Raw genomic sequence first — 17,991 nt, 5'->3', positions numbered from 1 at the left:
AAAAATATCCTTACAATTATTACTTAATTTGGAACTGATGATAAAAACAGTTGACATTTTCTTTTGTCTATCCTCTAATTACTTGATTTAACGGATTATTTCAGGATTACTTATAACATTTAAGTAAGGGATAATGTATAGAAACAGCCAATTCAATATTAATTATCATTAGGCTGCCGTTGCCATGGACACAGAGTACCGACACATTTCTTTTTGTGAATTTTGAATCAATAAAACGTGCTTTAATCATTATTTTGTGTCACATCACTGAATGTTTAAGTAATAAGCCACGTTCTAAACGGGATAATGTATAGTGAGCCGGTGACAGTTGAAAAATAACTATTGGTATAATATACCAACTAAATGAAGTATAGAAACAAGCCCATTCAAATTTTATGTTGGCATAGTATATAGAAAAAGGTTGAATTATAATCTACTACAGGGAAATCTGGGGAGATACCTGACTTCAATTTATCGTGATTAATACGCTTTTTAAACCGTCTTTTACGTAGTTTAAACTTTAGAAAAAAATTGTATTTCTACTCTGCTTGACAACAAAAATGTCTACACGTTTCAGATCTTCTGAAAGAAAAATATATCCCAAACCGTGTTTTATGTCCATCATCAATGGATGTTTTTTTTATTGTGATTGGACTCTTTTTTTTCCTGCTTTTCCAGAAATGTATGAAATATTTAATGCTTGAAATGCTAAACATCCCTGATATTCCTATACAGATGGAATGGATGGATGTTGCTGATGCTACTGATCAAATATGAGTTTAACTGACAGAGAAAACTGTCAGATAATGTGTTCAGCCTTACAAATGCAGAGTGACGCCTGNACTTTTAGGTTATCAATTTCAATTCCATACATCAGAACTAGATCGAGGGTATGGTTAAATATGAGTTTAACTGACAGAGAAAACTGTCAGATAATGTGTTCAGCCTTACAAATGCAGAGTGACGCCTGCTGTGACAGTTTCATAAAATAATATGAGAAATATATGATCATGAAAATGATATATTTGTTTTCTGCTGCACATATTGAGACAGAAACTGTGTCAGAGTTACAGTGGAGTCTGTGTATGTATCACAGTCAGCGTGCAGTGAAATGTAACTTGAATGTTTAACTTCCATTACAGGAGAAATGTGAGCATAATTGGCTCTGATTTGAAATTTAGAATTAAAGAGCATTTAATCCAAAAGTAAATGGTTCATGATGCTTGTCTTGGATTGGCCAGCACAATTTAAATAAGTGCTCCTGATTACCGGTAATGAGTTTGGGATATAGTCTCCAAAAGTCTTCGCACAAAATGTATCACATCACAAGCTGATGCGGTGGAAGGCTCAGCAGGGTGATTATGCAAGAAAAATTGTTGGATAAACAACTGAACCTTGTAAACCGAGGCCCATTTTCTCTGACTCCCTCACTTCCTCTAACCCCATCGCTAATGAAAATATCCCCAACCATCACCACCCTCTCTGCTCGCTGGAAACCCAATGACAACATTACACTCTGCATTCCTGTCTAGTGAAGTTCTTGGCTCCCGTTTTCTGTTGGTAGAATATTGCTCCAAATGAGTCAGTGGGCACAGCTGCTCGAGTCTTGTTTAAGCTTCAGGCATGCGACGGACAAATGTTGTTCTTTGCTCCTGAAACCTGTAAAGATAAAAGGGAAACTTTTTGCATAACGGGAACAACTTGCATTGATTAGCGAGGGCTGATGCCTGTTACTTTCCTCTAAACAATAACAGCCTGTCGTCCCGTCTCTGTAACTCTATTTACTTAATTTGAATGAACTTTTAGGTCCCACTGGTGGTCTCTCTCGGCTAACCAATTAGCAGGGAAGTACGCTGCTTTTACCTTCCACCGGGATCCAGCGTACCCTTGACAATATATCCAGTTGCCAGGGAAATGTGATATCCAAACAAACAGAGCAGGGGGACTGTTGACTCAGGATATTGCTAATGTTTTACATTAGCCAACACAAGCCCCGGTCTGTCCTGGCTGAGGACTACGCTGCAGCCTATCAGCGGGAGAGTGATCCACAGCCTGACAACTGCACAGGCTTTTAATAGTGCACAGCATCACCCAAAAGAGACGCATGTACTTCCTGTCCCACGCAGACGCTCTTATGAAATGAAATATTGTGGTAGCCGGTGCATTTGTTATGGCATTAGGCACACAATCTTATCATCAGACAGCACCCTGTTCTTCATGATAAAGTCTGTCCCGTCTCCTCCGCCTCTCCCTCTCTGTAACGTTAGTATCACACTTCATTCATAAGAAAGCAGGCTCTGCAGTTGTGTGGAAGGACACTGTAAAAAAGAAGGGTAAAAACAATGTTGGTTTTATGTTTCCGAGTTGATAAATTACACGTCACTTTATTTCAGCATCTTTTGAGCCTGGTCTCATTTCATCGTGTTTATTGCAACAGAAGTTATTTTCATTTATTCAGAAAACTTAATTTAATTTGAAATGTTTGTTAGCATGAGCTCCCATCCATATAACCTACTGGTAACTGGGGATAGCTACCAATAGTGACAAAACAAAAGTGCTATCCTTTTTCGATTCGTAAACACTCCTATTCTTACTTTTTATAATTCTCTATTTTTTACATCAGAGCGACTGTTATGAATCACATCTTCCCCTCGGGGATCATTAAAGGTTTTTTGATTCTGTTTTGGTTGTGCAACGGTTGATGCTCTTCCTTTGTGCCGTAAATCAAGCCTTCATTTTGAGATTATACACGGCGGCAGACAGAATTGCAAGAAACAAAACTAAACTGAAAACCAACCCGGACAGTGAACTCAAATCCAAAATCCCAACAGAACAACAGGAAGGAAACGACGCATGGAATGACACCAGAAACACAGGGGTGAGCACAAGGAATGAACGCAGACAAACTGACAAAGAACAAAGGGAAACACACAGGTATATATACTCAGAAAACTAATCACAACAACGAGACACAGCTGGAGTAGGAAGACATGGGCGAAAGGAGGGAAATGGAGATTGGCTGACAACAAAGGTGTGGAGGGGAACACTAGGGTGGAGCAAACTAGACTGATACAGGACAGGTGTGAAGCGAAGACTCTTGGAACAGGGAAGGACTAACGAGACAGGTGTGGCAGAAAACAGGCGGGAAAACACACAAAGACAGGAAGTAAAACCAGACACGACACATGAGGAGAGAATCTACAAAATAAAGCAGGAAGCAGATTAAACATGAACGAATAACATGAAACAGGTAACAGGTATTGTTTGAGTGGAGACGTTTAAACACTACTTGGTAATGGGTTATTAATAAAGTTAAAGGTTACAGCAAAAAACATGTTTTTTCCACTTTAATTGATCATGAACTTACCTATCTTTGTTGTCCTCCCATGTTTCCCTCGACATGCTTTTTCGGCGGTCACCACGCACCAGGTTTCGATGACTTTGGAGTGAAACTGTGTTGGAAAGGGACATGTTCAAGCTAAAGTGTTAAGTTGCTGTTTAAAAGTTGAGTGTGATCCTGGAGTACAGAAAGGAACGTGATGTAACATCAATAACCAATATTATTGGTTTTATAGATTGACATGATAACCCTAAACAGTCACTGTGAGGAGACGAGGAGAAGAAGTTACCCTATAAATGATCAGCTCTTGAAGCTTAAACATGCTTCATGTGCCAGCCTCGCCTTGGCAGTCATGTTCACACCACTGGCAGCTGATAAGGGCCACATGTAGTCAGCATGTTACAGCAGAGTGGACTGAGTTTTTAGAGGTAATACAGGCTGGGTCCACACACACACCACAATGATGCAAATGAGGTATGTAGATGCCTTTAGGCTGCGTTCAGGCCGCCATAGTACTGTGAGAAAAAATGCAACACAAAATGCATCAATCACCTTTAATGAACAAGTAGCTGTGCGGACAGCTCAGGTCAGACTGAGTGTGAAAGTGTCCTGAGACATTTGGTGGAAGTGAACATGTGCAGCTCTGTGACATTATCTCCTGTTTGTTCGATCAAGAAAAACATATGTATGTCGTCTGTTTCCGCTCCCTCTCCTCATTTATTTCAGTTACAGAGAAACAGCAGTGGGATATATTTAATAACACAGGAACTTTTCAGCTCAGGGAAAAATCTTGTTAGCCACAAGCTCTGGACTTCTTTGCCATAGAAATCACAAAGACGCTATCAGAGCATTGTGTTTGCTTTGGCTCACACACAGGCAGCAAACACACGATGTGAAAAGCAGGGCAGCAAGTCACACACAGATGGTGAGCCGTGTCTTTCACTGGCGCAATCGCTTTGGTAAATCTCAGGACTGCTGTTACCATTCGCACCTGGCAGGACGGCCAATTAAAGTACACGCAGATGTCAGCCAGCTCAGCGTTTCTGCTTGGATGAACATCTATCAATATAACAGTAGCTGCTGGTGTTTTCGGGGCAAACTCACCCCTTTAAGTGTTTGTGAGGGAAAATAGGATGTGCTTTAACGATGCCCTTTTTTGTGAATAAACCTCATTTACAAGATCGGGAAATAGGCAATGGAAACTCAAACATAAAACAGAAGCCTTTTAGTAGTTGCTCCCTCACACACTCACACACACATGCGTAAGCGCTCGCTTCACCACAAACAGTAAACACACATGGGATCAAATGCATGCAGCGGCGAAGACACACATACAAGAAATTCACATGAAATGAACTCGGTCAGTTCACCACAGGCGCACACACACAAACTAACCGATACCATTAAAAAAGTGAATTGAAGACAATGGTGCGAGTCTCCGGCCGGGTCGAGTGAGTGACACACAGGGCTATAATTCCCTGCATTTCGGAGAGGCTTTCCAAGCCATACTGACGTCTCTGAGACTGGAGCGAGACGGGTAATGGCCAGTGTTTACCACCACAAACTTCCCCATCACTATAGGACTGACTCTATAAGTAGCACAGAGTAACTGAGCAGACAAGGCAGCTTCAATTCCCCCCAATTCCACAGGGACAAATGGGGAGAACTGGGAGTGAGAGAACAAGATAGAGACAGACAGAAACAGAGAAAGACAGAGAGAGAGGGGGGTGCTGTGTTAGAACAACTCCACTTATGCTGAGCTGATTTTTTTTGCCCCCCCTTCTTCCTTTTCTTCCCACACACACCCCCTCCCCCAGCGGACACTGGTGCCAAACTGCCGGGTCGCGGTGGCGAGGGCGCATGTGGTGTATGTCTGCGTGCCTGTGTGTGTGTGTGTGTGTGTAGCTGTGTGTCGGGAATGAAGATGCAGAGCCAGGGCATACCTTGGGGCCATTAGTTCAGACCTTGTCGGCCTCAGCAGAACACAGCATTAATTGGACACAGTAGCTGCGAGATCACAGCAGCCCCAACCAATTTGTAAAATGAGTAAATTGCCTGTCTTGTCATTCCTGGGCTCGCCCTTGCTGTGGAAGCTGTGTTTATAAGGCTAAAGGGGAGGGATAATGTCTAGCATATGAGCTGGAATAAGCCCTCATCAGGGCGGTGAGGAGAAAAACACACAATTATAAACACTTCCGCATCCACAGTATACTATTACAGAGCTTCTCCATCTTAGAGCTCATGACAAATTCAACTTCTGGTATCATTTGCAGCAGTCTTTACATCAGAGGAAAAACTTGATTCCTATTGACACAAAGATTCAAGACCCATGGCGATAGACAGAACAGAAACCCAGACTGAGGACAGTTTATACCTGAAACACTTCCGGGTTAGATTACAGCTACGGAGAGCTCAGGAGGCCCCAAAAGATCTGTAACATGAAAGAGGACACACATGCACGTATGTAAGGATGCTGGTGATGCCAACTGGTTCACACTGCTCCTCTGATGGACAATTGGCGGCAATAATGTGTAAGGAAATGCAGCAAAGCACCAGCAAAAAGCAGAACAGTCGACAGCTAGTAAACATTTATGTACAGTGCAAGTTTCTAAATATCTAAAAAATGGCTTTGCAGTATTGCATAAGGACGGAAATGCATTAAACACCTTTGTCAGGCCTCCAGGATACATGCTGCTAAAAATACTGAATGGAAAAGTAACTTTTTGTTTGCAAATAAATAAATAATTTGATGAATAAATTTTGATTTTTATCGGAAAAATGGGCGTCCTCAAGGGACAAACAAAAAACCCCAACTGTATAGGTCATCTGTGCAGGCAGCTTATCATGAACAATATTTACATTTATTGTATATTGTGTGGTTATGATGGGAACAAAGGAAGAAGTCCGGTGACATAATGTAAAGAGCAAGCCTCAGAAATAGCCCCAGACTTTAAAGCAAATTTGACATAGTGGCCAAACTGTGCTACTACAGCTTTCAGGTCCGCCACATGATGCCACTGAGCCCAGAAAGACTTAAAACCCTTATCCACCAAAATTGGCGTGTGTATGCGGGTTTTTTAAACACCGGTAAACCTGCTGAAAATAGGCTATAGACTGTTTTCCCATTACCAGGAGCAGATGAGCATCTTTTTCTTTGTGAATGTGGATTTTTTTGGTGTTTCACATTCAACATAATGAACAGGGCAGTAAAGAGGTTAGTAAACAGTAGAAAGCAGCATGGAGGGACGTGAAAACTATACAGTGGTTACTTCTTTATTATGTATATATATCTTACTTATTCGGTCTCTCTTTCAAACTTGGTGCAGACTATGTTGGATCAGTGTTTGAGCGCTGCTTGGGCGGAGACGAATGGTATTTTGGAGTGGTGCGTCATGCATCTCACTGATGAAGGGGCTAAAATTAGTGCATTGTGTGCTGTGTTTCCATCAGTGCTGATAAATACCCTTGACTACTGCTGAGTCATTTGACCTGGGTGTGAATGCTGATTGTTACCTTTTCCATTACATTATTTAAAAGCCACATTAGCGGGTGTTAGCAGGGTTTTTTGTGCAGTGGAAATGGTGCTTTACATTGGGAATGAGACATCTTTTAATCAGGGGATACATTTTTTTTGCAACCCCTGCAAAAATGACTCATTTCACTATCAGGACCTGATCCATTCAGTCTTACAACATTTCTTAAATCTAGAAGAGCCATGTGATTAAATCATTTTGTCCCTATTCAACTTAGAGGGGGGTAAATCAGAAGTAGCCAGCTAGGTCGGCAGAAGTTAGCTGCTTAGCTGAGGAAGTCTCTCGTGCGCTTGCTCTATGAGCCCAATGATGCAGAAGTTTCAGGTAATTTTACACCTGGGAAGTCTTTTTTTTCTTTATTTGATAGGCACGATGCAATTTAACATAGTTCCAATACAGAGTATGAGACTGATGTGTTGCACAGAGAGTTGATAGCTAGTTCTTATTTTCAACTCTTGTCCCTAGCTGGGCTTTTATACTGTATGTAGACATGAAAAATGTTATTAAAAATGTACAGTTTAAAACATCATAAAATCACAATACATCATCAACATGGGAGGCACAGTAAAAAACATAGACCACAATCCACATACCACATTACATATACCACAATACATCTACTACAATACCACTATACACATACCACAATACACCAATGCACTTACACTAATACCCCCTTTGAAGTATGAGTGCAATTAGCTAAGAGTTGGTTCAGCCCTGGTTTGCTTTTTGCCGGCATTTGACCTTTGTTGTGAAGGATTTTAAATCTGTAATCGGTTTGATTTCAGTTGGTAATGTGTTCCAGAGTTGACAGCCCTTTATGGTCAGTGGCTTCTTGTGTCACTGAGCAGCTTTCATAGGAAAAAACGGGCCCTTCCCTCCAGCCTTGTCTTTGTAATTCCATGATAAAGAGCAAAAACGTTAGTGTAGGGAGGAGGTTGGGGTGGAGGGGTCAAACAAACACAGGACTTGGATCCAGGAGACCATTTTTCTAGCCCTGCTTGATGTATGAGACGTATATACTTGACTTACATCATGTACATAATATTTTTAACTTGTATGTAACTTCCATATGCAACAAACATACTTATTTGAACCCAAATATTGATCTGTTTTGTAAGTTTTGGTGCCTGACTGTGACCTTCTCACAAAATAAACCATGTTTAAAACTGTTAACGTTACAGTGCGCCTGTCGCTGATGCTCTCCAACAGTTTTGGGAGTCATTGGCAAACAAACTATTTTTTATTTAGGTATGAGGATGTGTTGGAAATGGGATATTTCATATGTTCATATAGGAAACCAGCACATGTGCTTTGAATACACATGTGGGTTTGTAATGTGACTTCTTTTGCACAGTGCGTCTCCAAAACTATATTCTGTTCCCATGGACTCATTTCTCTGAGAGCACTGAAGTAGCCGTAACACTGTTTGATGGAATTCGATGTTTCCTGTGTCCAGAAACCACAAAGTGCTGAAACTGCACCAAAGTGAGCACGGTACACGTTTATATAAACTATGTATACTTTCAAAGTGTCTGGCTGCAGTGCTGAAATGACCCCGCTCTTAACTCCAAACAATGGCTGAAATAGAAAAGTGTTATCCACATTAAACTGAGTTTTCCATCATAAAAAGGCAAGTCTTTGTTTTCCATGGTTCCTGCGGTGAGCGCGGAGGCCTGGTCCTATGAAGACGGATGAGTCAGTGCATTGATAGCAACTGGCATAGAAACACTGCAGCTCTCTTGAGCTCTGGGATTCTTCTATCCATCCGCCCGTCCATCCGTGCTTCCTCCCCCTCCGTCCCACACACGCTCATCAGGCATGCGGATGAGCACAAGAGCCTCCCACAAATCCTCATTTCCCTACACAGAGGAACTCTCTCTCCTCCCTCTGTCTCTCCTCAGCGGACTGGTTGTGGTAATCGGTGGTGTGTGTGTTCCTGATTCTCTGCCTCTGTGGCTGGGAAGGCTTTCTGGAGTTCTGCCTGGACATTTGTGATTCATCAGTGTTTTTGGTTGTTGCCTTTGTTCTTAACGGCGCTGGTGGAGAGGGTCCAGTAAAACGCTGATGACGCACTGCTGTGCTCTGGGCGTTCAACCCAAACACAGCTACTAACCTCCTCATTCCACAATCCTCACCGCCACCCCCGATACTTCACTGGACCTCTGCTTCCTCGTGGCCTCCTCACATGCCACACCCTCCAACCCGCACAAACAAACAAACACACAATCCCACATATCCGCTAACAAAAACCCTCAATGGGACCGAGCAAAAGGAGGCACTATTTAATTTCACATTTCACAAGAACAAAACACAGTCCCATTTCCTCTCTGTTGGATTAGTCAGTCTCCTCGTCCCCTCATGGTGCCTCCTCCCCTCTTCTCCTCCGTCATCACCACCTCTGGTTTTGTGTGATTTTCCTTCATTACCTCTTCAGTTAGTAAATAAAGCCTCGAGTAGTTGGAGCCCATATGGAGCCAAAAGAGTGCTTAGGGATCTGCGTATCCGCATGTGTGTGTTCCTGGGCGCTACAGTGAGTGCGTTTTACAGTTGAGGGTCGTTTGGTCAGCATCAACAAATGCGTGCATGTGTGGCATATTCCACCATGTCTGGTTGCAGCGGAGCGCGGGGCAGCTGACAGAAGTGTAGCAGAGGGCCTCGCCGCCCATCAGTCATCATAAATCTAGCGTCCAGCTCGAAGTGAGAGAAGGATCAAGAGCGGAGAGGGAGACTGGAGGAAGATGTAGTTTCAAGCTGACTCATTTGACTCATTGTTCATGTTGTTCCTAAAATGAATAACTCAACAGAAAACAAAACAATGAATGAATGAATGAAAATCGCCTCCTGCTGTCAGGAAAAAATGTAAATGCAGGTCCAGGCTCACTGTGATTTAAAGCAGCGGCAATAGAGCACAACGCACTGTGTAGTATAGCAGCTGTTGGGGTTTACTCTCACCTCTGCATGAAATTAAATAAAATCACCTCCTCAGCAGAGCCTCCGGCAGACTGACTAAACACATTTCAGTGTGCTGGTACATTCATTACAGCCAGTGAGATTTTTTACCTTTCTTCCCACCAGCTGCAGTTTTTTTTTTCACATGTAAAAAACATACATTTTAATGGACATAAATATACACATAAATATGCCATATCAGAATTGATTCACACAAATATCTGCATCGCAGTAGAACAAAATGGGAACTCACATACTTGGATAACATAAAATCAAATCAGTACAGAGACTCCATGCACTGCTAATTATCATAGTGCACATTGTTTTTGCAGTTGAAAGAAATCAACAGTTTTGTACTCACAGAAAATGACAGGATATTTGGACATCAGTCAAACTGTGACTTGCCACTGCTTATTAAACAACACAAAAGAAAGAAAATGTTTTTTAGGAAGATTTAATGCTTATTTTTTGTGTTTTCCAAGATTTTTCTGCAGCTGTCTCACCACCACCACCCATAATTTACTTTAATTTTTTGCAGCTGTGAGCGCTTTCATTTCCTCTGTGCAATTCATTGTGGGACAATAAACAGTATACTTTAAAAACTGCTTTTGCTATCCATATTGGCTTTTTGAAGTGTAACTAATATGGTAAATTTTACAGTGTGCACATACGGTATATACTCAAAACCTGTTAGAATGTGTTTGCGTGGAACTTGGACGCAGGCAATCTTAGCTGAGAGTCATTTAGGAAAGAAAAATGCACCAGACGTATGAGTGCTTTTCTTTTTCTGCATAGACAGCGTCTGTCTGGATGGGCATAAAACTGAATCATCAGAACAAATGATGAGCAACCATGTGGTTTGCCTAAAAGGAGCAACGCAAGCAATATATTACACGACGACCAGCGCTAAAAAAATTCAACGGGATGTGCTTTGGTTCATAAAATAGTAAAAACTGATGATGGTAAGAATGCACATGCACATACAACAAGTAGTGTAACTAATTACTGACAAAATGTTAGTTTTATAATTACAGTTACGCCAAAACCAAACAACTTGTTACAACGCTACTTTTGTTATCACATCACTACTGACTTGAAACACAACATCACATCAGTGGAACTATTTCCGTAATCAAAGCAGCAAGCTAATTCGGAAGACGGAAACACTTAGCCTACCTTAGCGGATGCAAATATTCCCATTACTTTGATTTTGTTGGATGTAAAGATGACAACAACACTGTTGCTGCAGGTGGTCGTACTAAAACTCTTTACACTGCTAAAAAATGTCCTCAAACCTCCAGTCTGAAACACCTTGGCTACAACTATGGACAGCACAACAACGTGAAGCTCCAGGAAATACACCCCACCAGAGGTGAACCCTCCTCACTGCGGAGGTCAGCTGTAGCCCTACACTGGCTAAACAACCAAAACTGGATTTTAACCATGGACAGCTGCAGCCACAAAGAAGATATAACGCTTGTGGCTGGATATGTTGTGAATAATTGTTGCTCTATGAGTGACTCTCCACTCTTCATCTTTTAGGCCGGATCTTGGGAAAATACTGGTTACACGCAACTGGAACTTAAAAACAGAATTTTTTTTTTTTTTTGCAAATGATCTAGCCTTAGCTAAACTTAGTGCCGATTACCCTGACATGCATACATCTGAATTTTGGGGCTTTTATGGGGTGTAACGGAAAAGTAACATAACAAGTAGTGTAACGAATTACTGTTGGCAGGGAGTAATGAGTCAAGTAATATTATTAATTTTAAAAAATAGTAACGTGTAATGAGCCCAAGACTGTACATCACTTCACTTAATTTACTGCATTGTGATACATTTTTGCACCAATTTAGGCCTTTTCTGCATCAATTTATGGTGTAAATGTCTTTAATTTAGTTAAAATAAGAGTCCTCTGCCTCTGTCTTTACTGGGAGGACAAATGCACATGTTCTATATTGATGGGGACATGTCCCCTGCATTGGCCCCCAAAATCTATGCCTCTGCAGTTTAACAGTCTTTGTAAGTGAATCCATTAAAATAACTTGTGCTTGGAACTTGATATACTGTTCAGAGTATACATACTTATACCTACATGCATTGTTTGAAGTTGGTTTATAATACTGAGACAATGACAATAAACCACATGTAACTCATTTTATCCATTAACCATTAAATCTTTTGGACTATACTTATTTTTTGTGAAATTTCCAGAAACCTACTATGTTCTCATCCGTTAAATATGTCTGTGGCAGGGATGTAAAAGTGATAAGCAACAGTATTTTTGGTTTTAACAGTCCTTGACTGTTACTGTTTAAATTTTACAGGCATTATTTGCCAATAAATACACTCAGGTAGAAAAACTGGCAACTTTCTCTGTCTCAGGAAATTAAGTTTTGAATTGACTAAACACTTTCTCTTCCTTAATGTCTTTCTCTGAGACAAAGTATTTACTTGACTGAGGCTCTTAAGGGGCCTCTTTCTCTCCCTGCCACCCCCATGTAGGTCTCTCTGTTTGGAGAAGGAAACTTAAGGGCCTTGTGGATCATGTAACTCACTTCAAACCGATTTGGGTCAAGCTATATGACAAGGAAATTGATTTTTCCTTGTTGTTTTTCTTTCAGAATGGGTCCTGCACACACCCATTACATGGCTTGTGTGGCAGAACGGATGACCTTTTATGATTTTCCCTTAAAAAAATGTAAGATTCTTCCAATAACACGGGAGAGCTACGGTTCATGAGCTTTGAGTCTCATGTTTGGAACTGCACTAACGGTCGAACAGCATTTGGTGTCTAAGTAGGCTTGACATGATCCACTTGCATTTATTGTGGGAAAACATTTCTCCTTGGAAATGTGACCAGATGAAACAGAGCTGGTGCAGAAGACATGTAATATGACTGGTCGGGAATTCATGAATGGAAAACATTGGCTTTCTGTCAGATATGCACATTTTGTTGAATTTACAACCCAAAGAAGATCATTTAAAAGGAATGTAGTCCAGACCATTGCACTTTATGAGGAATATGATGCTTGCTAGTATTATTATCTGTAACACAATAATTCTGAAAACATTTACTTATATTTTAATTTCTCTTTGTTACTTACCTCTGTCAAGGTTACAATGATCAATGTACAACAGCCCAGCTAACACAGAACATTCCCGGAATGCTCCCAAAATATTCTAGGAATGTTTTGGGGACCAAATTTTGCTAGCCAGGAGCAGGCTTCCCATTTTTACCTCCTGAAATAATTACAAATAAGTTAACTGCAGTGTTAGCTATAATCAGGGATGGGCAGTATTTCTATTACTTGTATTTAAAATACGTGTTTCAATTACATTTGAGTATTTTGTAATTTGTATTTGATAAGGCTGATAAAAAGCAAATGTAATTTGTAACAAAATACTTTTGAATGGAGTAATTTTGTATTTAAAATACTCAAAATACTTTCTCCACGAATCAAAAAACAAAAATAACAGGCTACAGATTCTTATAATATTGGATGTAACAATAATATTTTTTACTTTTTTTTTTTCTAAATATTTTTATCTATATGTTTTTTAAACTTGGGCCATTCAATGTGCCCTTCAGTGACCTAGTGGTCTGTTTTACTGGACTGTGCATAACATAGGAAATTGTGTGTTGTTGTGGTTGATGCTTGGGATGAGTATGCTACAAATTAATTGCCTCACGTTGGATCAGTAAAGTTGCCTGAATCTAAATCTGAATCAATAAATAATATTTTAGGGTAGCCTACATGTCCCTAGCTTTTTTTTTTTTTCTTTTTCATTTGAAAAAAGTTGAACACAGGGCTCCAAAGGCTCCAAGTTAAGTTAACTAGCTACAGTGGCTACAGTAACTTGCTGCTGTTTACTAGACTTGCCAGGCATGCTGCTCACGTGGATGGACCCACACTGCCAGTAGACTACCTTGCTGCTCACGTCTTCCAAGTTCAACAGATTGTCTGTCAAGGTAAATATTTTATCTGAGTGTGACAGATGTCAACTGGCTTGATGTTTTTGGTCAAGGACTTTCTGAGTTATTGACAAAAAGATTTGAATCGGTTATTATAGCGCCACCTATGGACGAATCGTGGGTATTCTTTCTGGTATAGTTACTCATGGTCTCTAGCTGCAGTATACAAATTTTGAGCATTTTTGGTCAAGGACTTTTTGAGTTATTCACAAAAAGCTTTGTGGACCGACTGACCAACCGACCGACCAACCGACAGAGCTGCGGGTCGCTGCTAAAAAGAAAAAGAAGAAAAGTATTTTCTGTATTTGAAAATACAAAATACATGTATTTTATTTTGATACATTTATTTGAGGGGTATTTTGTATTTTGTATCAAAATACATTTTGATGTATTTTTGTCCATCTCTGACTATAATACAGTATTTTTTTTTTTAATGTATTTGTTCTAACATAACCCGGTTTGTTTTTTTATTTTCCACGACAGCTTTGCACACCGTGTTTGGTGCGAATTATCAGCATTGTCACGTCCCAGATTAGTTTGTGTATCTGATAGTTAACACCTATTAGACATTATATGTTTGTGATTGTATGTTTTCATTACTGTATCATCACCTGAAACTGAGAATCATTGTATTTTCGTTAACTTAGAATGAGCCGTTTATATCTGAATACGAAGCGGGTCCTCTTCCATGGAGTCCACCATGTTGTTTCTACAGTAGAACACTGACTCTAGACAGGGCCCTTTGCGTTTTTGCATCAGTCACCATAGGCTAGTTCTCCTGCAATCTTGGCACACAGGCAAAGTTTCAGTTGGTTGCAATCTGAAACCTCCCCACTAGATGCCACTAAATCCCACACACCAGACCTTTAAGTACAATAAACTAATCAGAATTCAAATGTTAGCAGCTACAGGGTGATCTCAAGTTATACATTGTCCTTTACTTAATTGTTGCAGTAGTGGTCGCAACATTTGTCGTATTGGGTGGTGGGAAACCAAATTGATAAGACATTACCCCATTTTGGCAGCAAGCTAGCTAGTAAGTGTCTGCAGGCGGAAATCCAATGAAATCGAGGTCCGTCCAAATATTTTTTCCAGAGACTGTATAAAAATAATGGACGTAGACACCATCACGTCACCCGCTGGTTTGCGGACTCCCACTTTGAAGCCTCGCCTATGGTATTTTGGTTATCGCCATCTTGATTTTTTGGAGCCAAAGGAAAGAAAGAAAATGGAGCTGTGGAGGAGAGAGGGGTGGATCAAACTGAGACTGTGGTAATGCCTCGCAGACAACCTGTCACTCAAAAGCAGCCATACCATGTGCAAGAATTTACAAGAACCCCCAAAAATCTTCTTTTCTTTTTAAACTTGCATAAAACTTTGCAGACAAAATTCTGTGATTGATGTGAAACAGCTTTTAGCGTATTTTCAATTTGATGGTTCAACAGTTTAATCCATTCCTTACACTCTTGTTCTTGTGTTTTTGGTTTTGGAAAGACAATAAAACACACAATCTTCCATTTTCTTTGTACATTAAGCCATGTTTCAGTCTTCCTACTGCCCTGGGGTGTTGCACCCTGCCTTGCCAAGTCACCATTGCCACCCTATGATTGGACAATTACTATTCAGGGGAAAGGGTTTAAAGAACGGTCAGTTCTCAATGAACAAAGGCCCAACAACTTGATTTGGGGCCTATTGTAACCACTGTGTACTTTCTGTGTGAACTCTTCTTGTTCTAAAAAGTTGAAGTTCAAACATCCACAGTCTGAGTCCATTACACGCCATGTAGCTCCGTGAGAAGCCTGAGGCAGGACTGCCCTCATCCCCATCCCTGGCAAAGACACACCTTTGTCTCATAATTGAATTCGAGACAATAGGCAGTGTTATTATCTCAATTTTACTTTCTCCCCCCCCAGACACACACATACACACACTCCTGTCTGACTGCAAACTTCACAGAAGTCCCTTAGTCATAATTGTCCTCTGCCAATAGAGCGGGGGATTTTTCCCCTCTGCCTCACAAAGGCGTCACGTCACTCAGGTTTGCCACTTATCAAATCAAACATGGCACATAAAATGGGCGTCTTTGTCAGCGGGCTATGTGTGTGGGAGAGGAGGGGAGGGTAATAGAGGGTTATTCATGTCGCTGGAGGGTGAGGAGGGCCTTTCTACAACTACAGTAGACTAACTAACTGTAATCACAACAACAAGGGTGATTTACCAAACATGTGTGTCTGGTTTCTTTACAGTGTTGTCACCTCTGTCACTGATGGCATCTGCTTTTCTCTGATGGCTAATACTCTCCAGGAGACTCACCATCCATGTTAACTTTTACTCACAAAGAAATTATAGCAAGGAAAACCATTGTCAGAATATTTTTCACATGAGGTTTTGTGTCTTTTTTTGCCATGTCATCACTACTACAAATGCAGCTGTAGCCAGTATCTCACTATCACTATCCTCATTCATATTTTAAGAAGCTACAAATTACATTCAGCCACAAAACAAGTCTGAAAAGCTGCAAATCCGAACAGAAGTACAGAGAGTTGTTGCATAGAGATGATACACCGTCTCATCTAGTTGCATTAGTGTGAACCAGCAACTTGTCTCATCTTGAATCTTTGGTCTGAACTGAGCATTAATGTATGCATCTTATTTCTGATCCAGACGTTCAGGAGGTTTTTAGCAGAAGTGGAATTTTCCGTGGAGGTCTCCCCCTCTCTAAGGGAACTGCCCATTGGTTCGACAGCCCATTGTTCCGACCATATTAAACTCATTGTTCCGAAGTCCGTTCCGAAATCATCATGATGCCCTGTGGTTAAGGTCTGGTTAGGTTTAGGCACAAAAACCACTTGGTTAGGGTCAGGAAAAGATCATGGTGTGGGTTAAAATGAAAAAGAAAGTGACAAACACATAAGCCGTGAGCCTGCTCCGCCTCAAGCCGGTCGCGGTGCACCATACGCCCGCCGCGAGCCGTTCAGCACCGCGGACAGTCGGACTAATGGGATGTCGAACCAATGGGCTGTCGAACCAGTGACATGGACCCCTCTCTAAAACAGACGGACCTGGTGATTTAAACCTGTAAAATCACTGAATAAAGCAGTTTCACATTTTAAAAATTAGTGTTTCTCTGACGCTGCTCATAACGGAAGGGCTTCTAACTATAGTGGTGATTCTAAAGCCTGTATCTAGAGCCAGTATTTGGTTTGTGGGCTACTGTAGAAACATGGTGGAATATGGCGATCTTTGTAGACAAGGACCCGCTCCCTATCTAGGCATAAACGGTAACGAAAACACAACAACTCTGACTTTTAAGTGATTATACACCCAGGAAAACATACATATTATATTCTATTTCATTTTTTGACAGTATACTCCCCTAAATCCTTTGTACTGGGTCTTAAAAGCTGAAGGGCTTATAGAGTTAAACTGACCAGAAAAGGGGAAAAAGCAAGTGAATTACCAAAAGAAGCCAAAGAAGGGAAAAGTGAGGCTCCCACTGATGACCTTTCTGAACCGTGCAATGTGGAAAAGCTCTGGGAGAGGAAAAAAACTCCAACATACTGTAAATCTAGTTTAAGGGGCCCCTCTCTCTCTCTCTGTCTCTTACATGCAGGCCCCTGTCCTGGCAGTCTTGGAAAATGTCAGGCCGTGGACTGGCAGGGGATGAAGGGCTGTGGGCGGAGGAGGGGTTGGGGGGGACGGTTGAGGCAGGGGCGGAAGAACGACGTTTCTGAGGTTTTCAGGCACCATATTTGTCTAACATTTCTACCCATTTCGAACAAGTTCAGTCACAGTTCATGAAACAGAGCACCTCCATTTACCGGGCTCGTTTGACAAGCCTGTGCTTTATGCTCGGGCTCCTACACACCCATCCAGCCAGGCAGAGAGAGAGTGTGTATACATGTGAATTCATGAAGTGCATCTTCCTCAGATTGTTTCAGACTCTCTGAGATGTGATCACAGATATTTACGTCAGAGGTTGGTTGGCACCAAAACAGATCTAAAAGGAGACCGAATATTGGGTCCAATCCCATTTCTTATATTTATCACTACCCCTCATTTTGAGTTCCATTTGCCCCTCAGTCAGTGGTTGAAATGTTCCCCTATTAAATGGGACAACTCTTCAAGACCTTGATATGTCATTGATATCATCATCACCATCGATGGCGTTTATGTACACAGACAGAACT

Source organism: Epinephelus moara, chromosome 11, assembly GCF_006386435.1.
Source record: "Epinephelus moara isolate mb chromosome 11, YSFRI_EMoa_1.0, whole genome shotgun sequence".
In the NCBI taxonomy this organism is placed as follows: Eukaryota; Metazoa; Chordata; class Actinopteri; order Perciformes; family Serranidae; genus Epinephelus; species Epinephelus moara.
This window is presented reverse-complemented; position numbering follows the sequence as displayed.